The following is a 21,821-nucleotide window of genomic DNA, read 5'->3' as shown; positions in this document are numbered from 1 at the left end:
TCTATATGTTACTTTTCAAGAACTTGTCTAGTTTATTTGGAATTGTTAAATATAATGACCACCATCATGTTTGTCTGTGAAGGTATAAAAGTATTGTTTTAGGTAATGTGTAAAATGTTGGTCATTTTCATTATGTGGTTCTGAAGGCAACCACCATTTAGCATCACATGGAAAACTTTTTTTTTCTAATTGAATTTTCTTAACTTTTTCTCTTATTCCTTAACATTTGGGTTTCTTTGGCATGTTAAATCCATTTCCCAACATCCTCAGAATTTATATTTCTACTTTTGAAAATATTTACAAAACTTTTCTCTGAAGACTTTTTTTCTTAGTATAAGACAGATGTGCACTCATCCCAGGATCATAAAATCTTTATTCAACCTGGGTCTCAGAAATAACTAGGGGCTTAAGCAGCTTTCTCACTGAAAAAAAAATTATTTGAGTATTTAGTTATGGTTTTGTTGTAGCCTATTTATACTCTGTTACATTGCAAGTTTTGGAAAATAATTTCCTATTAAAAAGAGGAATTACATTTACTATTTTAAAAACATACATGTTGTTAATACTATTAAGAAGTACAGCATGGAGTTGATGGTTTGTTCGATATTTCGCATTTGTAGTTAAAGAACTAAAACACTTCATCAGAATATTTGCAAGATCAGGGAATAGTGGACTGAAGTTCTTGGAACTATACATCTGAAGACTCTACAATTCTGTACTTCACATTATATATAATATGCCTAAGTTTTCACAATTTTATTCCCCATAAGAGATTTTAATATATGTCATTATATTATAGCTCCTGTGAGATAGTAATGGTTCTTTCACAGATACTACGATCTCAGCACTTAAAATGATAAAACCAGCCAGTTTAAATCTAGACCGTTTAGTGAATTCTTGTTTCAACATTTAGTTCAGACATATGCCTCTGCAAAGGAATGATCAATATACTTGCCACATTCACTGCTGGACTGTGTAAGTGTCATGAAAGTGGGACCCTGACTTTTCATAACTTTTTTTTTATCTCCCCAAGCACCTAAAACAGTGCTCTTTATGTAGAAAGTGCCTATTAATTTTATTGAATTCAAATAAAAATGGGAAAAATGATACAGTCCCCAACCTCAGAGAAGTAACACTATGTATGTTCCTATGTGGGTGAGGAAGATGGGTTAAATGTGATGTGTATACAAAACTCTTGTGCATGGTAAAAGTGTCACAAACAGTGGATAGTCAAGCAAGATGCTATGATATATCACTTTAATCTATGGTGTTTGGAGTGGGGGGGCAGGGATGAGTTGGAGGCTGTCAAGCCAAAGCTGCCCTGCTTACAAAGATCCACTCACTCTCTGTTGCCTCTGGGATAAAATATAAATGCCTCTATTTGACATTCATGATCTAACTCCAGCCTACCTTGCAGTCAATAAGTCAACAAACATCTATGAAACACTTATTATGTGCCAGGCATTGTATTAAATGTTGGAGTTACAAAGAAGGGTAAAAAACAGTCCCTGCCACAAGGAGCATTCAGTCTTATGGGGAAGATAACATATAAATAACTAGGTTTGTACAAGACGTCTATGGAGTAAATGAAAGTAATCTTAAAGGGGAAGGCATTAGCAGCTGTGGGATCATGAAATGCCTCTGCAGAAGTCAGGATTTGAACTGAATCTTGAATGAAACCAAATAAACAGAGAAGCAGGGGCCAAAGGACTGGACATCACAGTTGTGGGTGACAACCAGTCCAAAGGCATAGACCTGTATGTGTGTATATGTCTTGAGTATGGCAGCTAAGTGGTACAGTAGATAGAGGCCAGGCCTGGATTAAGGAAAACTTATCTTCCTGAGTTCAAATCTGGCCTCAGACACTTGCCAGCCATGTGTTCCTGGGCAAGTCACTGAATTCTGTTTGCCTCAGTTTCCTTATCTGTAAAATGAGTTGAAGAAGGAAATGGCAAATCACTCCAATAGCTTTGCCAAGAAAACCCTAAATGGGGTCGCAGAGTCAGACATAACTGAAAATGACTGAACAACACTATCTTGGGTATACTTATTCTTTGTGTGTGTTCCTTTTGTTATCACTGACAGAATATAAGCATTTATAAAGGGTCTACCTGTCAGGCACTGTGCTGGACATTGGGGATACTAATACAAATAGTCACTGCCCTCAAAAATCTTATATTGTCTAGGAAAACAAAAGGCATTTGTACAAGGGAGTAAAACAAATATGTCTTTGAATCTCCAATATCTGTCATAGTTCCTGGAATATGATAGATGCTTAAGAAATGCTCCTATATTTATTTATTTATAGTTGATTGGTTGAGTCAGGGAATAGTTGGCCTCTGAGTTGGTTCTTTAAAGAAGAGAGGGACTTCAATGTGAGGGATTATATGAAGAAAAGTTGAGAGAAGAAGATGGTAGGATAAGAACAAAATAAATCTGGGACAGGTCTTTTAGACCTAGGTTGTGGAGGGCCGTGAATGCCAAGTTAAGAGTTTGAACTTGATTTATTTGGCAATGCGGAACTTCTAAAGGTTTTTGAGTAGGAGAGGCATGATTTTGGTGTTACATGAAGATTATTCAGGCAACAGTATGGAGAATGAATTGGAGAAATACAGACTAGAGGTAGGAAGGCTGGTAATAATAAAGTCTAGGTAAGAATTGCTTAGGACCTGGATTCTAATGGCTGTGGTGGGAATGAGGACAAAGGGCCAGACCTCAGATATAGTTTGGTTTTAGAATGAATAAGTTTTGGCAACTGATTAGATGTGTGGCATGAAGGACAAAAAAAAGGTCAAATGAGTGAATAAAATAAAAGGGCTGGAAAGTACCTCATAGACCATCGAGTCCAATATCATTTTACGTAGGAGGTAACTGAGGCCTAGAGACTAGAAGACTTGCCCAAGGTCGCACAGCTAATCACTATTAGAATTAGAACTGGAATAGAAGCAATTAAGCTCATTTCCCAAATACTTCTGGCATTACATTGACTCCGTTACTATCCCAGCCCCATGGTCTGTCTTGGAGTTTTTTATGTACCAGTTTACGTTAAAAAATACTACATGGAAACCTCATAGCTCATATGTAGGAGGGAGGCAAATGTCAAAATATATTGTTGCCACTACTTAGCTCACCCTCATTTCCATCTCAACTTTTTGTTGTTGTTAAATGTTATATGTCTCCCTCCTTACTCTTTTATATGAAACCACTACTTTAATGTGTCAGTGAAAGAATAAGATGCAAAATATAGTTATACCTATGACTACCAGTTTTCAAATACAGAGCTTTGAGTTGGAAAATATGATAGTTATCAATTAATATCAATTATGTTAAACAGATTTGTTTACCACCACACAAACAGTGTTGTAATTCTTCTAACATACTGAAAAACAATAGGATAGTTACTTGTATGGTGATATTATTATAATGGCATTATATTTTAAATACTCATGTGTTTTGTACTCCTGTCAGTTCGAAATGCCTCCATAGATAAGCGGCGATTCTCTAATTACAGGACTGGCATTTTAATCTTTCTTTTGAATAATAATTTGTGCAGACTGTGAACAAAAGAGGAATTACTTGGGTATTGTTTAATGGAGAGGATGTTAGAATTGGCATACTGTTGTAGCACCCCTTCTTCAGTTGCTCTCCTAAGGCCCATTTGCACCGGCAGGCTGAATACTCAGAGCACCTGACTACTCTTCCTCCCCTGAGGAATTTAGTGGTAACATTTAGAGATTAGGACAATTTTCTAGTGCTGTCTCCTGAGCATCCATCCAGTATGGCACCCATTGGTTTTCTTTTAACCAGTCAGTGTTAATTAGCTTTCAGTTAGAGCAAGTATAATAAGAGGAGTTGCTAGAGAGGTCTAATTAGAATGAATTATATGAAATCAATCCTCCCCAAATCTCTGTAATATTCTCATATAAGTATATACAATGTCAAGGAGAAAGTGGGCTCAAACTTAAGAGATAACATATAGTAAATAGATAACTCACAGTTCCTGGTTTCTGGAAGTTTTTTTCTTACTTTGTAGAGTTCTCATGAGGTTCTTATTTGATGTGTCTAATTCTGGGCCCCAAGGGTTGGTGCTCTTTTTAAGTTCTGAAGCTATAGTTCTTTCTACCCTGAAAACAGCTGGGATCTCAAAGCTACCTTTCTTTACTTTACTTAGATTGTCCTCTCATTGGATTCATTATTGGTATAATGTCTCTGATATCATGGTCAGTTGGGATGGGTTGGGGAGTAGAGTGTGACATAATTCCTGACCTCACTGTCTTCCTCTACTACACTATGCCCTCTGCTTACTAGTGCCATTGTCTGGCTCCTCAATGTATTCTTAACTTAACTCTTGAAATAATTGTTGAAATGCTCTTGCTGAAAACTTTCTAAAAAATGTTTATACACAGAGGTATTTCTAATTCTTTCAATCAATATTTTTGTCATCTGATTTCATCTAGTGGTCCCAATAATTTGACTCCCTCCATCTTAATTAACTAGAGTATTAACCTTTAGGGTTTTTTTTACTTTTAATTGATTGATGCAATGAAGATGTCTAGAAATTGTTTAAATTCATTTTGCACTGTTAATTGACTGATTACATAACAAAGAAGCAGTCTCACCAAATACAGGCTTCAGAGCAAAGAATGTATTATTATTTATATTTATTAGGATTTATTACTTATATTTATGGGGATTTGAAATTCCCCTCTTACACCATATTAGCAAAATTTGTATTTGTAGATAGATTAGTTTTCATTTTACATCCAGGGTGTGTGTGTGTGTGTGTGTGTGTGTGTGTGTGTTCATGTGTATTCATTGTGTCTTCTCTTAAACCTGAAGGGCATCTGGACATGCTGGGGAGTCAGGTCCAGGTAAAATACAAGGTCCATAGCACCTCGAATATTATGGGATGTCTGTCTAACCAGTAGGAAAATTGTAAACATAGCAAGAGTTGTTACATGTCAGTATTGATAATATATGTATATATGTATACATATACATATATGTATGATATAGCTACATGCCTATATACATATATCTATATAGATATACATGTATATATACTTATATACATATGTATATGTGTACTTATATCTATGTATGAGAACAATATACACATGTGTATATGTATATGTAGATATATGTGTGTATTTTACACAAATATGTATATGTTCCCTTTTAAGGATCTTTCAGTCTAAGCCTTTCTATAGCTATATATTGTAGAGATAATTTTATAATGACTATTTCACAATTAAAACTACTTTATCTGACCTATAAAACTTATGTTTTGTTTTGTTTTTTGGTTTTCCTTTTTAATGTTACAATATATGTAATTGAAATAAATTTTGATGTCATGTGAGACTTTTATTTTTTTTCCAACTAGTTGTCTATTGCAGGGAATTCTTAAAAATCTGGTTATATTATTCACATCATCCAAATTTGATATTAGTATTTTCCTGAAAGTTTGCAAATATCTCAACTCATCCACCCTGCCACTCCTCTTTTCACTTGAGAACGATTAAAACCAGATTCAGCCAAAAGCAAAATAGACTAGATAAATCTGAGAAATTGGATTGTCTTAGAGACTGTAAGTCACCCACAAATGACATTCTGGTAATGCCACAATTCTTCATGGCAAGGTCTCTGTCATACCTTTTGTTCATGAGGATTTTATTCTTAAATGTAACAGCCACAGGAGTGTTACTCATAAAAGCTTTTAAGTTTAACACATCTCATGGAAAATAAAAAGAGCCTGCTAAGTTTCAAAAAAAGTTGCTTTTGTGCTAGCTTAGAGCAAAACCTTCTTTAACTTGCCTGTCTTTACTTTAAAAATATACAGAAGATTAAATAGTGCTAAGAACAATTGAATGAATGATTGCTTACTAAAAAAGTTTCCTTTTCTGCACAAATCCTTTTCACATTCTTTTACTTTAGTTGTCTTAAGAATTCTATAGGTGAGATTAAGTAGTAGGAGTAATCAAACCATCATTACTAATGTCTTTTTTCTTGTTTAAAAAGTCATATTTGGTGATCAGCTGTACTTATTCTTATAATGACCTCCTGTGATGGCTTTTCAGAATTATACATCTTAATCTTCTTATGATTCATTTGTTTGAGATAAACTCATTGACTGAACAAAAAAAATTGATCAAGATTCTAAGTACATGTAGACAAAGTCTATAGATTATCCCATTTCCCTTAAGTTTAACATTTTTTTCCTCCCATTATGGTACGTCACATGCTTATATAAGTTCTTCATTTTAGTCTTTGCATTGAATTGGTCTTGTATAAAATGGTTTATTATGTGGATTCTGCTTCAGAGAGATTAATTGTAGGTTCCTTGATATAGACTGCCAAAGATGTGAAATCCATCTTTATTCCAGCCTTCTTATAAAACATATGTTCATCATCAATAGCATCATTTCAAATATCACCATCCTCCTACTACCTTTGACTGTTTCAACCGTAGCCTCTTGGCCTTCTATACCATTAAAACAATACAGTCCAGAAACTGGTCCTTCCTGAAACTTTCAGGGTATGATTTTTCCACTCCATTATTTCTTTGATGCCATCATCAGAACCAAATTTATACCTGTGAGGACATTATTATCACCATGTGTGAAACCTCACAGTTTAATATTCTCAAAGTTTTTCATCGACAGGTCTGTCTTTTATTTTTAATGAGTTTTTATTGATATTTTCTGTTTTTTACACCACCACAGTTATCCTGAGTATCACTACTCCTGCTCCTCCCAGAGAGCCATCCCTATGATAAATATATGTGTGTGTGTGTGTGTGTGTATGTGTGTGTGTGTGTGTGTGTGTGTAGGTGTGTAGGGGTGTGTGTGTGTGTATGTGTGTATATATATATATATATATATTTAGAAAGGAAAAAGAAAATCAGCACAACTTATCAATACATTTGAAAAAATCAGAAAACATGTACAATGTGAAATACCTATGGACCTCTTACTTCCATGAAGGGTTAGGTTGTGGGTGTCCTCTCATTTGTCTTCATTTGAATCCCACTTGATTTTTATAGTTTTATTATAATGACTTTTGATTTTTGGTTCATCATTATTTCCATTTACATTGTTTTCATTGGTATGTAGATTGCTTTCTTGGCTCTGCTTACTTCATTCTGTATCTGTTGAGGGATCTTTCCAACACCTTGCAGGGAACTTGATGAAAAATGTTGAACCAGAAAATTGTCACCCATTTCCCATGATTCACGTGGGTATAATGATGCGTCTAAAAACAACATAGAAAACGCTTCTAAGAATTACATTTTGGGCAAGAGACTGAAGACTATAGAGGCACAGCTTTTATTATCATTGCTGCTTTTCTTTGAAGGAAAGGGTTAAAAGGAGTGGCAGATCCAAGAAGAAAATGGATAAGAACATGGTGTCTAAGAATGGAATTGATATTTTAGAATCATGGCATTAAAATATAGTAATAACAAATAACTGGCCAGAGATGAAGAGTTTCTAACAAAGACTGGTAGGAATGTTTTTGCCTGAAGTGCTGCAAATCTAAATAAAAGGGCTCTAAGCTGAAAAAGTATGTGATGATAGAAAAAACTGTACAGGTAAATTCATTCTACAGATATTGTGTAGAGTAGCTACAATGTAGGATGATGAATAGCAGTAGAGACCCTCAGGAGTTTATTGATTATAAAATCTAAGACATATGTCAGTAATAAAACCCATGACCTCACATTTCTGTATACAAATGTATAAAGTATAGCTAACAATCAAGATAAATTAGATATCCCAAAGAAAAGAGGCAAATTTGACCTGATCAGATCACAAAGATTTGTTAATATGATAGTCATGACTAGAATTTGGCCCTAGAAGCTATTGATTTTTTTAAAATAGGAAATAGGTTAAAGGTAGTGAGGTGGAACAGCACTGTATATTCATATGGCATACACATATAAAGAAATCCAAGAACCAAATGGAGGAAACATGGTAGAGAGCATTTGGATGAAATGAACAAAGACAAAGAAGTGATTTATTTTCAGATAGACTACCTGTTTGAAGAGAGGAAATAGAAGAGTACTCCTGGAAACCAAAAATGTCTGACACAGAGGTGTAAGAAAATAGAGATATAGAACTTTAATTATCTGGACATTTATGGGATCTTTCTGTCTGCCAAAAGCAGAAGAGGTGATAATTTCATCATATAAATTCCGCGACGTAAAAAGTGTAGAGACAAATGGAAATACTATTCTGTATTTGATTCTCACCAACTAGGAAAAACTGGTCACTGAGATGGAAATAATGAAAACTTTGAAAGGAAATGACTACCCTATCTTAAATAGAGGAAAGTAATACCAGACCTAGTCTGACATGCACCCCAATTTTTAGGAGACGTGTTTCTTATATAGATGGAATATACTATGGTCTAAAATTCTCTATGGCAAGTCAACCTAGGATGGTACATGAAGTTCTCAAGGATGAAAATTTAAGAAAAACAACAAAGAGAAACAACAACTTAGGGGGGTGGGAAAGGGAATTTGTCTAAAAGGATTGATGTTGATGGCCAGAATTTTACCAACCAACTTATAGATAGATACATATACACTCATACATTCACACACACACACACACACACATATGTGTGTGTGTGTGTGTGTGTGTATATATATATGAAAAGACAGATAACAGGTTATATAAATGTATAGATTATATGGTATTAGTAGTGCTAAAATATAGGTAGGGAGTAGTGTGGAAAGCTGATAACAACAAAAAGTATAGAATCTTTTTTTTAAAAGTTGCATTGAAGGAGAATGGAGGATGAAAGGATAAGACTGCAGTTAGAGATAGATGATATGATAATAATAAATTCTGGAAGGAAGACAGAGCTCAATTCTAGTTTTTCCTCATTCTCTACCAAGGAGAATGATCTTTAACTTGAAAAAGACAGAACAGAAATGGCCAATAGGAACATGGTACCCAAGATAAATGAGGAAGTATCAAGAGAATAGCTTGGTGACATTAAAATCATTTGATATAAATGAGCTATATCCTGGTTTATAAAAAGGACTGATAGATACAGATTGATAAGTTCTTGTCATCTTTGAAAGATCATGTGAGGAAAGTACCATTGGATTTAACAAGAGGAAGTGACCTCATTTTCAAGAAAGGAAGAGAATGGAATCTTCAAACTATGGCTCAATAAACTTGACATCAATTCCTGGAAAAATTCAAGATCACAATGTAGTTTAGGAATAACTAGAAAAGGAATTATTGATAACAAATAGTCAACATGATTTCATCTAGAAGAATTCATAACAAACTAGCCTTGTTTCCTTCTTTAACAGGGTTATTAGACTGCTAGATCACAGGAATGCTCTACATCAAGTAAAACGGTACATTAGCAAAACACCAGAGAAAGGCTTTCAAGCTATTCTTGTGAAAAAGATTGGGAAACATAGGTTTGATCAATTGTGTCAAACTCAAATCCAAATGATCCTTGTTGCTGTATTTTCACTTAGAAAACCACAACTAACATTACCTATGTTGTTTTGTGTTTATACCTATTTTTAAAACTTATCTCAATTACATTTTAATCTATTTAAAACCACACTCAGAAGTTTTGCAGGTGGCTGGCTTCAAATTTAACACCTTTGGATTAGATAGCAAGAAGATTAGGTAACTTCAAGAACCAATTAAATGACTACGATTAAAGAGTAGCCATTAAAGGTACAATGTCAACTTAGAAGCGAGATTCTTGTGAAATATGCCCTTTGCTATTTCACATTTCTATCTATTACAAAAATTCTGGCATGCTAAATAAAATTGAAATGAATAAATGCTTAGTACATGCTTATTGGGCAGGTAGGTGGTGTAGTGGATATTGCACAGACCTTGGAATCAGAAAGACTCATCTTCATGAGTTCAAATCCAGCCTCAGATACTTACTAGCTATGTGACCCTGGACAAGTCACCTAACCTTGTTTACCTCAGTTATTCATCTGTAAAATTTGCTGGAGAAAGAAATGGCAAATCACTCCAGTATCTTTTCCAAGATAATCCCAACATGGGGTCACAAAAAGTTGGATATGACTGAAAAGATTGAAGAACAGGTGTTTATTATGTGCCAAGAGCACTGGGGAGTTAAATAAGAAAAAAGAAAGCCAGGCCCCACACTTAAGAAGCTTATAGTCTAATGGGTAGAGAAAATACACAAAAGGAAGCTGAAAATTGTGGCTTCAGTGGAGTAAAACCAAGCAGTTGGAAAATTGGGAGTATTATCAGAAGTTACCACATTTTCATGTTGCTAGAGGGAAACGATAGCTAACACATTAGATAACAGATTCTGGATTTTAAAAGATCTTAATAGACTAGGTTATGGAGTCAAATCTAAGGTGAAACTTAATAGGCATAAATGTAAAGTCTTATACTTGGGCTAAAAACTCATATTCATAACTACAAGATTAGGGAGGTATTGGTATTTAGTTTGTAAAATATCTGGGTCTTTTAATAGACTACATGCTCTACGTGAGTCATCAACCTAATATGTTGCCTAAATAAAGTTAATACAATCTTAGTCTCATTAAAAGACACAATGTCTAAGATAAGAGAGGTTTAGAATGATCATTCCATTGTGTTCTTTCTTGTGACAGAATATCTATTTTATGTATTCAACCAAGCCTCTTCAGGGATTTTGTGATATGAGTTCAGAGATTGGAGTCTTAGTGTTGCAGGCATAGCTTCACCTAAATGTGCAGCCTGTGCTGATTAAAAGAAAAATAAAGAAATGAACAAATGGAAAAAAAAAAAAACTTCTAGCTGCAGAAGCCAGAATAGACTAATGCTGCTGGTTATTGTTATTTCTTAAGATCAATGATTGCACACTGAGAAGAGTGGACACACTTTGGGACAAATCCACAATATTCCGAAAGGTGCCACTTTCTTACCTATATTAACAAACCCTTTCTCACAGCACCACCTGAAGTTTACACTAACTTTAAAAAATAACTGTGTTTTCTAATATACCCTGCCTTTACCCCCTCCATCACAACAAAAAAAGAAAAAAAAGAAAAAAATGTTTAGCAAAACTAACAAACACACTGATAAAGTCTAATATTCTATGTAGTGTTCCTGCAGCCAGAAACTTAAAATTATGTGTGCATGATATACAAATCATGAAAATTTTCTTACTGAGAAATTGTGCATACAAATTGTATGCAACCTTATTCTCTTAAAGTTCAATGAAAACTGATGCCACTGTTTGAATGTTAAAATGACTGATTGCAAATACATGAAACATCTATGGCAGAGGAACTTAAAAAGCTGCTTTCAGTGAGATTAAATTGCTCAATTGACTGCTAATAGGATTTCTTTTTCATCTGGTATAAAAGAGATTAAGTAATTTAATACTAATAAGACCCAACCTATTTTAAAATAAATTATTACCTACTCCCACATTATTCAATAGAAAATCCAGGATTAGACATGATATTTTGCCTTCAAGTACTTGAGCTCAGTTGAACCCTGTTTTTCCCTTGTAAACACAGGAAATTGGCTATTTTAAGGACACATAAGCAGAAGTTCCTAACCTTTTCAAATATGGGGATCTCCACCATCACCCTTTCTTACAATAGTAGTAGTTGTGCTGTTAGCAGTCAATGAATGAAAAAAAGTATGAGGACAGAGGCCACTCTGAATTCAGAAATTATTTTTAAAATGAATTGATATTTTTCCTTCAGAACAAAATTTGTTTGTGGACATTCTAAAAGCAGTAATGCTTGAAAACATACTATTTGTTCCATTTATTTTAATAAACACTTATTATGCACCTTTGTGTGCTGTAACACTAAGCACAATGATAGACACTGGGAATACAAAGTAAAAATAAAACAAAACGAAAGTTCTCTTTCAGGAAGCTTATATTCTACAGGGGAAGAGCAATGTGTACTTAGGAAATTAAATACCAAATGATAAGTGAAGAGAAGACATTAGCAATTACAGAAATAAAGATAGGGTTTCCATGAGAGGTGGTACTCTAGTTGAGTCTTCAAAGGAACTAGAGATACTATGAGGGAGACGTAGAGAGGCAAAGCATCCCAAGACTAGATAACACCCTATGCAAAGACTTTAAGATTTGAGGTAGAATGTTGTATATGACTCGATCTAACCATTCTGAAGAACAATTTGGAACTATGCTCAAAAGGACTGTAAAACTGTATACCCTTTCACCCAGCATCACTGCTACTAGGTCTGTATCCCAAAGGGATGAAAAAAGGGGAGGGGAAGGGCCTATTGGTACAAAAAATATTTATAGCACTCTTTTTGTGGTAGCAAAGAATTAGAAATTGAGGGGATGTCCATCATTTGGGGAATGGCCGAACAAGTTGTGGCATATGATTGTGATGGAATATCATTATGCCTTAAGAAATGATGAACAGAATGATTTCAGAAAAACCTGGAAAGACTCACATGAGTAAAGTGAGCAAAACCAGGAGAACATCATACATAGTAAGAGTAATATTGTACAAAGATCAATGAGGAATGACTTAGATATTCTCAGAAGTACAGTGATCCAAGACAATTCCAAAAGACTCATGATGGAAAACACTATCCGTCTCTAGGGAACAAACTGATAGAATCTGAATGAAGATTGAAGCATGCTATTTTTCACTTTCTTTATATCTTGTGGGTTTTTTTGTTTATTTGTGTCTTCATTCACAGCATGACTGGTATGGAAATATGTTTTACGTGAATGCATAGGGAGAAAGGGAGAGAATTTGAAACTCAAAAATTTTTTTAAAAATGTTAATATGTTAAAGTAAAAACAAACAAACAAAAAAAGAATGTTGTATATGGGCAACCACAAGTGGGTCAGTTTGGCTGGAATATAAAGGACTTGAAGGAGAGTAACCTGTAATAAGCCTAAGGTATGTTTGTATATTTGTATCCTGAATCACATTGAAAATTTTGTTAGACCTAAATAAAGATCAAAGGAAAATATGTGATGAACTTATAGATATTATACAAAACAAAATTCTGTGACTGCCCAGGGATCTGTAATTCAAAGATTGGTAGCTGCTGTTTAAAGGATACCTTGTAAATCTTTCCATGCCCCTAATATAGTATTATATTGCATACCAGAGGCCCCTTGTTACCTGGCTAAGGAAGACACAAAATGGAGAAATGACATAGACAGCAATGTTTAAGGAATGTGAGGAAAAAACCATCAGTGACTCATCCAAAGTTCTTTGGATTACTATTGCTTTCCACAGTTTGATCTCCACAAGGCATCTCCAGAGAACAAGTACTGACTTGTATATACTCTGGCCAGAACAAAATGAGAAACAATTAAAGTAAACAGTATTTCCTTCTTTAAATATGTCCAATAACTTAACTGCTCATTCCTTAACATGGCTTAGCAAAGCAAGTGGCCTAGATGATGGATCATGGAAGTGGTAAATATAGAGACTGGTGGAATTATTCATCAACAAAAGCAGTTTGAAACAGAGAAAACTTTTGAATAGCTTTTGAAACTCAGTACCTCTTTACATTTTAAAAAAATTATTGAGGACCCCTCCCACCAAGAGATTTTGTTTAAGTGGTTCTATTTATACACCATATTAGAAATTGAAACATTTTAGTGTTATTATGTAAATAATATTCACCTCATGGATACCCTGAAAGTCTCTCAGAGACCCTTTGAGGTGCCTGGACCACATTTTGAAAACCACTGTTATGGACTCATTTACACTTTTAACTGTGTAATGTGTAAAATGGTTGACCAGTTTAGTGATAGTATTTATGACGATGGAATTGAAATTGTCGGTACCTTTGATGTGAGAAGTTAGCCACTCTTTCATCTTCTATTTCACCTGTTAATGCATGAGCCACAGAGATTGACTACATGAATCTTGGGACTATGACTTTTGATAAAAGGGGAAATAATTCTGACTGAAGATAGTATCTGTATTCTTGAGTCAGTGAGACACTGTTTTTATCAACTGGAAGAGAAGATGGAGATAAGCATTTATATAGTGTCTCCACTGTGCCAAGCATTCTGCTAAGTACTTCACAAATATCTCATTTGATCCTCACAATGGCCTTGCAAGGTAGGTGATGTTTCAATTCCCATTCTACAATTGTGTTCACTGAGGCAAATGACTTGCCTAGGACCAAACAGCTAGTAAGTATTTGAATGAACTCAGTCTCCCTGAACATGAGCCCAGATCTCTATCTACTAGACCACCTAGTTGGTAGGATCAGTTTGTTGACCAATTCGAAGAATATTTGGGAAACATCAGCTCAAGTCTCTTAATCCCAGAATCCCAGAACATATAGACTAATAAAGACCAAGGTTCATGAAACCTTAGCACTTCTGACACACAAAAACTATGCAACTTCGGGACACAGAAATATAAATGGAAGGACTGGGTAATTGCATTGTAAGGCAAGATAACAAACAGGAACATGGCAGTTAATTTGTGGAAGCCTAAATTACAAAATCCTTAGAGATTCTGATGGGTGGGTGAATGATGGTTCCAGGGAGTTCTTAGAGCAGTTATTCAGGATTCAGTCATAGCAAAAGATTCTATTTAGGATTGTGAGTCCTTCAATCTCTCTTACCTTTAATGTAACCTTAGTTCCCTAATCTATAAAATGGAAATAGTTACTTTCCTTTTTATTTTATGTGGTTTTTATGAAGATCAACTAGATAATATAAGTAAAAATACTTTGTAAACTGCCAACTATCATATTTGTGGTGCTTCTTGTTCCTTTCTTGGTCTTGTTTTTCAGGGGCAGGAAATAGGGAAATTTGGGGGGTGAGGTGTATAATAGGTACCTAGAACAGCTACGAGGGAATGAGAGTGTTGTTATTAGGTTGTCTTTCAGTCAGGTCCAGGTCTTCATGACCCTATCTGGGGTTTCCATGGTAAGGACTACCATAGTGGTTTGCAATTTCCTTCATCGGTTTATCTTACACATGAGGAAACTGGGGCAAACTGGATTAAGTGATTTGCCCAGGATCACAAAGCTACTAAGTGTCTGAAGCCAGATTTAAACTCAGGAAAATGAATCTTCCTCACTCCAGGCCCAGCACTCTATCTATTATGCCACTTAGCTGCCCTAAGAGAATACACGCAGATATGTCACTGAATGACTGAAAGTCTGAGATCCAGTTCCATGGAAAATTTAGAAACAAGGACATAGCAAAACCAGGAGCAAGACTAACTTTATATTGGATTGGTGAGCCCTGAATCCACTGCTCCTTTTAATCTGCCTACTTACAGCTATAATTTGTCCTAGAATTTGGGCTGAACCTAAGGGTCCCTAGCTTCCAGGATTAACAGGATGCAGGAAAGAGAGTTCAGAACAACCATTATAATTCTGCACAGTACCAGGCACAAAGTGTCATCAGATTTTGTAGCTAAAATTGTCAAAGGAAAAAATCCTTTTATGCATGCCACCATGCTAGAGAATGATATCTACGGTGAAAAAAAAATGTTTTATATGTTGAATCTACAAGATCTTTTTCAAAGAAATGTTCATTTTCAAACATATCTCCTATGAATAGATCAAATGATTATTTTGCAAAACACTATGTGTAAAGATGACCCTTGATCAGAAGGAAGATAAATTCATTAATAAAAACTCAAGTTGGTGGCATGGTTTTATTTTGAGGAGGGTTGGAATATAATTTTTAGTAGCTGAGGATTATACTTAAGAAATATTGAAAGTCTAATCCCCTTCTTCTCTCTGAATATTTAATATCTATGATCAAAAAGAACTCTAATTATGTTTTGGTTTGAGAAAGTGTTAGCTTTGTAGACATTTTGCATGCTTTATTAATGTTAACTAGATTAGCTTCATTAAAAAAAAAAAAACTTCCATTTAACTTCTTTCTTTTAAATCTGAACAGTGACTTTGATTTTGTTCAGATAGATTTAAACATGTATCAATCAATCACAATTTCCTTAATGGTAGTTATTCTTAGGAAACAACAGTTCTGTTCTTCCTAGAATTTTTCACTTTAGTGAACTGTGTAATTTGTTGCCAGGCCAGGCTTTTGATGATGTGAATTTTTCATGACTTTGTCAAGGATTGTGTCCATTATTCAAAATATTAAGCTAAAATTACTTGAACATGTGTTTATACATGCAAAGTGAAGTGGAAAATTGATTTAATTACTCTGATAACTCAAGCCAAAAAAAAAAACATTTTCACCTGAAACATCCAGATTATAGAAGGAAAAATTACATTTTTTTAGATAATCATCTTAGTTCTCTCCTTCCTCACTGTGCATTATATACACTTTAATATTTCAAAAGATCCATGATTTCATCACCAGTAATTTAATTAATATTGTACCTGACTAATAATGTTCTTAAACATTATGATACAATGGAAAGACAACTGGATTTTGAATCAGAGGACCTGTATTAAAATCCCATCTTTGCCATTAATTACCTGTATGATCTTAGGCAAGTCTCAACTTCTTTTGGCCTCACTTTCCTCCTTTGTAAACTGATGACAATGGTGGTAATAGCCAGCACTTGTTTAACACTTTTAGCTTTATATAGTTTTCATATCTGTTATGTCATTTTTATCCTGATGGAGATGGACTAGTTTACCTTTAAGATCCCCTCTCTTAACCTGTTTTCCTGTAGTCTTGTTATCCTCAACAAACAGTCATCAAACTTGTAATTTCAGCCCTCTAATGAAGGGGTATCCACTACTTCTTGAGACATCCCATTATTTTTGAATATTCTCACGGTAAGAATTTTGTTGTTGTTTTACATTAAACCTAAATCTGCCCTTCAGCTATTTTCACAGATTACTCTTATTTTGCCCCTCTAGGACTCATGAGAATGAGCTGAGTCATTCCTGAGACACTAGCTGTGTGACTCTGGGCCTCAGTTTCTTAATGTGTAAGGGGTTGTATTGGACCTCTAGGGGTTTTCCTTTCCTTATGCCTACTATTCAAATACCTCAAAGATAGTTATTATCAAGTTCTCTCCTAAGCCCTCTCTTCTCCATATTGAATACCCCCAGTTCTTTCTAGGATCCATCAATCATTCTGCTTAACCATCTTTGTATATATTCCCACTTATTTAATGACCTTTCTAAACTATGATGTTCAGAACTGCATGTAATTAATTCTCCAGATCTGGTCAGACAAAGGCTGACCTTGTCCTGGACACCAAAACCTTTTTGATACTCCCTAAGAGTTTATTAGCTTTATTTCACTGCCATGTCACTGTGTTGATTCATATTAAGTTTACTGACTCATAAAACCTTCCAGGTCCTCTGAATGTAGAGTCAGTTCCTTTTCTATTACAACCCAGACACAAACAGAGTAGATGCATAATAAATGTGTAAATGATTCAGGTTCACACAATGGCTTTATATGTCAATGTGCAAGGGAGAAAAGCTGCCACCCCTTTGTTCAGAAAAAGAAATAAAACAAGATATTTTATAATTTCTCCTACTCTCAATTTGTATTCCATTCTTCTGTATCTAGTAGAGGAAATGAGACATAAGTCTCATTGTTTAATTTGTTGCCCCCAATTAGATGTCTAAGAGAAGGATGCTACTTTTTTCCCCCCAAATACAGATTCTGTCTATAAATTAATGGTGAAATGAGGGCTGTTCTTCTTCAAATTCTTATCCTTTACAATTCAACTATAATCTTTCTTTTTATTCATCTTCTAATCTCTAATGTCTCTTGCCAAATAAAGTTGATCCTTGTTCTGACTTTGTTCTGTTATTAGTAATGTATAATTGGGCAAATTATCTTACTTCTCAGATCCTCAGTTTCTTTTTCTGATGGAGCTAATATACTCCTACACAGGATTATCATGACCAAAGTGATTTGTTAAATTTAAAATACTATGTAAATGTAAGTTATAATTCTTATGGTAACCAAACAGATAGCAAAGAAATGTGACTGAAGTATCATCCATGCCAAGGAATGTAGTTTGTAGCAAGTAGGCCCTGGTCACATTAATGAAATGATTATAAATAAGAAGTGTCTATGTATTTGGAAAGCACATAAAGAAAATTCTTTAATTTTATATAATTCATTTAAAGAGGAGAGAAGAGTCACAACCAGGTCTTCAAAAGGAAATTTATTAAAAATAAAAATGAAGGTGGGGAAGGGAGAATCTCTGTTCTAGGAGAGACTTCAAATGCTGTATGGTTTTTGAAAGGAAAATAACAAGATAATATCAGAGCTATATAGTATGATAAATGGTATGAAAAGTAGTAATCAGCTAGTCTCTTTCCATCACACCTGAACAAGAAGGTACCCACTAAATTAAGTGCCAATAATGTCAAGGCAAAATTAAACTTTTTCCCCCTAACTATAGGCATAATTAACCTGTGAAAATTACTCTCTCTGGATGGTAATGAAGCAAATAGCTTAGTGAGATTGGAAACATATCTGATTCACTATAATGGGATTTTCAGTTGGATCAAATCACAAGATGTATTAGTTCTTCTGAGTCAGGGCACACATTGATCATTAGTAGAGACAGAATATGTTTTCCCCAGTAGTAGGAGGGTTTGTGATTAAAAATGCTAGCATGTGTTACAATGAAGTTAAAAAAAAAATTCATCCAGACAAACAATTTATTTATCAAGGCATGCAGTTGAACAAATACATCTAGTCCAAAATTTTCCAAAGCCAAAGATAATGACGATTGGTTTCTACACAGTTAATGTACAATTTGGAGGAAGGGAAAAACAGGATTAGAGTGATTGAGACACCTGGTTTCTTATTGCTAGAGAGGACTGGGAAACAGTGAGGTGAGAGGGAGAGGGGTGGTTCTGTGGCATTCCTTAAATTGGATGAGAGATGGGAGGGGGAATGATCTTGGGAAATATCCAAAAATAGATGACTTACGTGGAGTTGAAACTTAACTTCACAAAATAGTGGATAAAAGGAAAAATGGAGTTACTTATGCTATGTTTAATACAGTAAATGCTAAGGTTTGTTGAATTTGCAGCCAAGGTTGTTTTTTTTTTCCTCAGAATAACTGGTATAGATTACCAGGAGTATGAAAATTGGAAATAATGTCTTAAATAACTTCCAGATCATAATTCATATGCTCTAAAGTACTCTTAAGGTCTAAATAGCTATGGTAGTTTATGATATTCCATTAATCTGGAATTCCATAATTTACTGCTTTTAAATTTGGGAGCTACTATGTTTTCATCAGCAACTCATTTGGGAACCATAATAATAATAATAGCTGATATTTATTATTGTTGCTGTTATTGTTTTTAACCCCCCATAAATAACAAGTCTTCTGTTATTTACTGTAGCTGGTATTTATTTAGGGCTTTCTACTTTGTAAAGCTTTTGCCAGCTTCTAGAAGAAAATCCTTATGTTTCTTCAATGCAAAGGGAAAATATCTCTTAAATGGAGCCTTTCTTGATTCTTCCCCTCTCCACACACCTTGATTAGTACATAATTAGTATATTAGTACATAATTAATACATAGCACATACTGATTAGTACTCTCTCCCTGAAGTTATTATATATATATATATATATATATATATATACACATATCTACCTATATATATATATATATGTATATATATATATATATATTAATCTTTGTACACATCATGCTGCATGCACACAGACACACAGTCACACACCATAAATTATTAACTCCTGGAGGGCAGGGACCATTTCACATTTGTGGCCCTGCGTTCCTCAACAAGTGCTATCTAACTTTTAATTTTAGACCTCTAATGAAGGGGGGCCCAGTACTTCCTGAGATGACCCATTCTCTTTTTGGATATCCTTTTATTATAAGAAAGATTTTGTTCTTGTTTTATGTTAAACCTAAATCTGCCCTTCAGGTATTTCTCCCTTGTAGGACCAATGAGAATGAGCTGAGTTATTCCTGAAATACTAAATTGTGTGATGCCTTTATATTTCATCTGCTTAACACCTGGCAGATTGCCTTGCACAATTTTTGGTTGTTGTTTCTGTCATATAGTCTTGTGATTTCACTGATATAGAGAAACTCTCCATGAGAAAGTTCCCTCTCTGAATGCAGATAGGTAGTGGCTTTGCTCTTTACCCTCTTAAAAACTTGCCTGAAACACTGAGACATTAAATGATTTGCCTAAAATCACCTAGCCAATGTCTGACTGAGGTGAAACTTGAACCCGGTCTTTTCAATTCTGAGTTACCTCCCTAGTCACTGTGCCAGCTTGTTGCACATAATAGTTGCTTGATATTTATTTAGGCTAAGACTACATATGAGTTAGATGAGATTTAATTGGTTTACAGATCATTGTGCTCAATGCTGAGAGAAGCACAAAGACTAGGGGGGAATGTAGCCCTTGCTGCACACAACTCAATCTAGTAGGTGAATAATTTAGAGGAGATTATTACTTAATACTAAAATGGATTTATGATTTCCTCTATTGGGGAGTTCTCTCCAAGGTTGTAGATTGAAAACCATCTATGCCTGCTTTATATTGTGAGATTCTAATCCATTTTCTCTCAACAGTTGGCCACAGAAAGGACCACCCAACTTATTGAATGCTTCCCTCCATTTCTATTGCCATCTTTGGTCTATTGGTGGAGCACTTTGGTGATTCATCTCTTCTGTCTCAGTCTTACTAAATAGAGTTATCTCTTTCTGTCATCTTTTATTCCTGTTCTTTTTTGGCATTCCTTCTTGGTTCTCTGTTGCAGTCTATTCACATCCATTATATGCTAGAGAATATATAGCCCCAGAGAGTCACTATAAACACAGCACAATATAATTAACTGAAAGTCAGGAATCACAGGTTGTAGCCCAAGTCCTGTCATTTCATTAGTTTTTAGTCTGGGAAAGCATTTAGCTTCCTGGGACTTTGTTTTCTTCATCATTAAAGGGTGGAACTGGACTAGATAACCTTCAAGTTTCTTTTCTAGGTTATAATTCTGTTTGAATGGTGTGGAATAATATTTCCATTCTGCTCAGCTCAGAGTTGTAAGATCTGAGTTAAGATTCTAGCTCTGCAGCTTATTACCTGGGCAACCTTGTTCATATCCTTTAACCTCTGAGTTACAGTTTCATCAGCTGTAAAATTAGGTGATTGGAATCTTTGAACTCTGAGGTCACTTGTAACTATAGATCTATAGTCCTAATGGGGATCCTAAATCTTGCCTTATCTTTAATATTTCTTTGGAAGATCCTGAACCATGTTTGTGTTTAAAATAGAACGTTCAGAATATGAAAATATCTGGAAATGAAGGCTTTGGGCAAGATGAGTTCAGAGTTCCTTCCATCTCAAACATTCTATGAATCTCTTATTCAATTTATAGATAGTGCAAAGAGAGGCTACTTTTTCTCCACTGTGGAAATATGTACCATTTCCTTTGGAGGTGAGTGAATAATAATAATAATAATAATAACCATTATCATGATAAAAGATATTATTGTTATTCAGAATGATCTGATGTTAATGTGCAATAATCATTATGTGCCTGGACATGTAATTTCATCATGAGTAGATATTATACTGAATGATAATCTTTGTTCCTAGACCCAGTGTCCTCTTTTTTTTACCCCATTAATTGTGCTTCCTATCATTTTCTACGAGAAACACTATTTCCTTCAAAGCTTTTTAATACATTAGTTTTAAATGGTGCAAGCAGTCCTGATCATTTCATCAAATGAGGTTGGAATGAAGGAAGCCATGTGGAGAGAGTTTCTCATTCAAATAAAATGGTTAAATAAAGAAAAATACAAAGGGAAGCCAATAACTAAGGCTAATTTAAGCTTATCTTAGAAATACTTTATTTCAGAATATTGGACAAAAATATTGCCAAC

General features: G+C 34.5%; 1 protein-coding gene across 1 annotated transcript in view; it reads left to right on the top strand.

Annotated features, from left to right (window-relative positions):
- The window catches only part of LRP1B (LDL receptor related protein 1B), a 2,172,360-nt gene that overhangs the window by 1,215,945 nt on the left and 934,594 nt on the right, over nt 1-21,821 (top strand).

The sequence above is a fragment of the Phascolarctos cinereus genome, unplaced genomic scaffold (genome assembly GCF_003287225.1).
Source record: "Phascolarctos cinereus isolate Bilbo 61053 unplaced genomic scaffold, phaCin_HiC Scaffold_726;HRSCAF=1367, whole genome shotgun sequence".
Taxonomy (NCBI): Eukaryota; Metazoa; Chordata; class Mammalia; order Diprotodontia; family Phascolarctidae; genus Phascolarctos; species Phascolarctos cinereus.
Note: the sequence above shows the minus strand (reverse complement) of the source record. Positions and strands in the feature narration are given on the sequence as shown.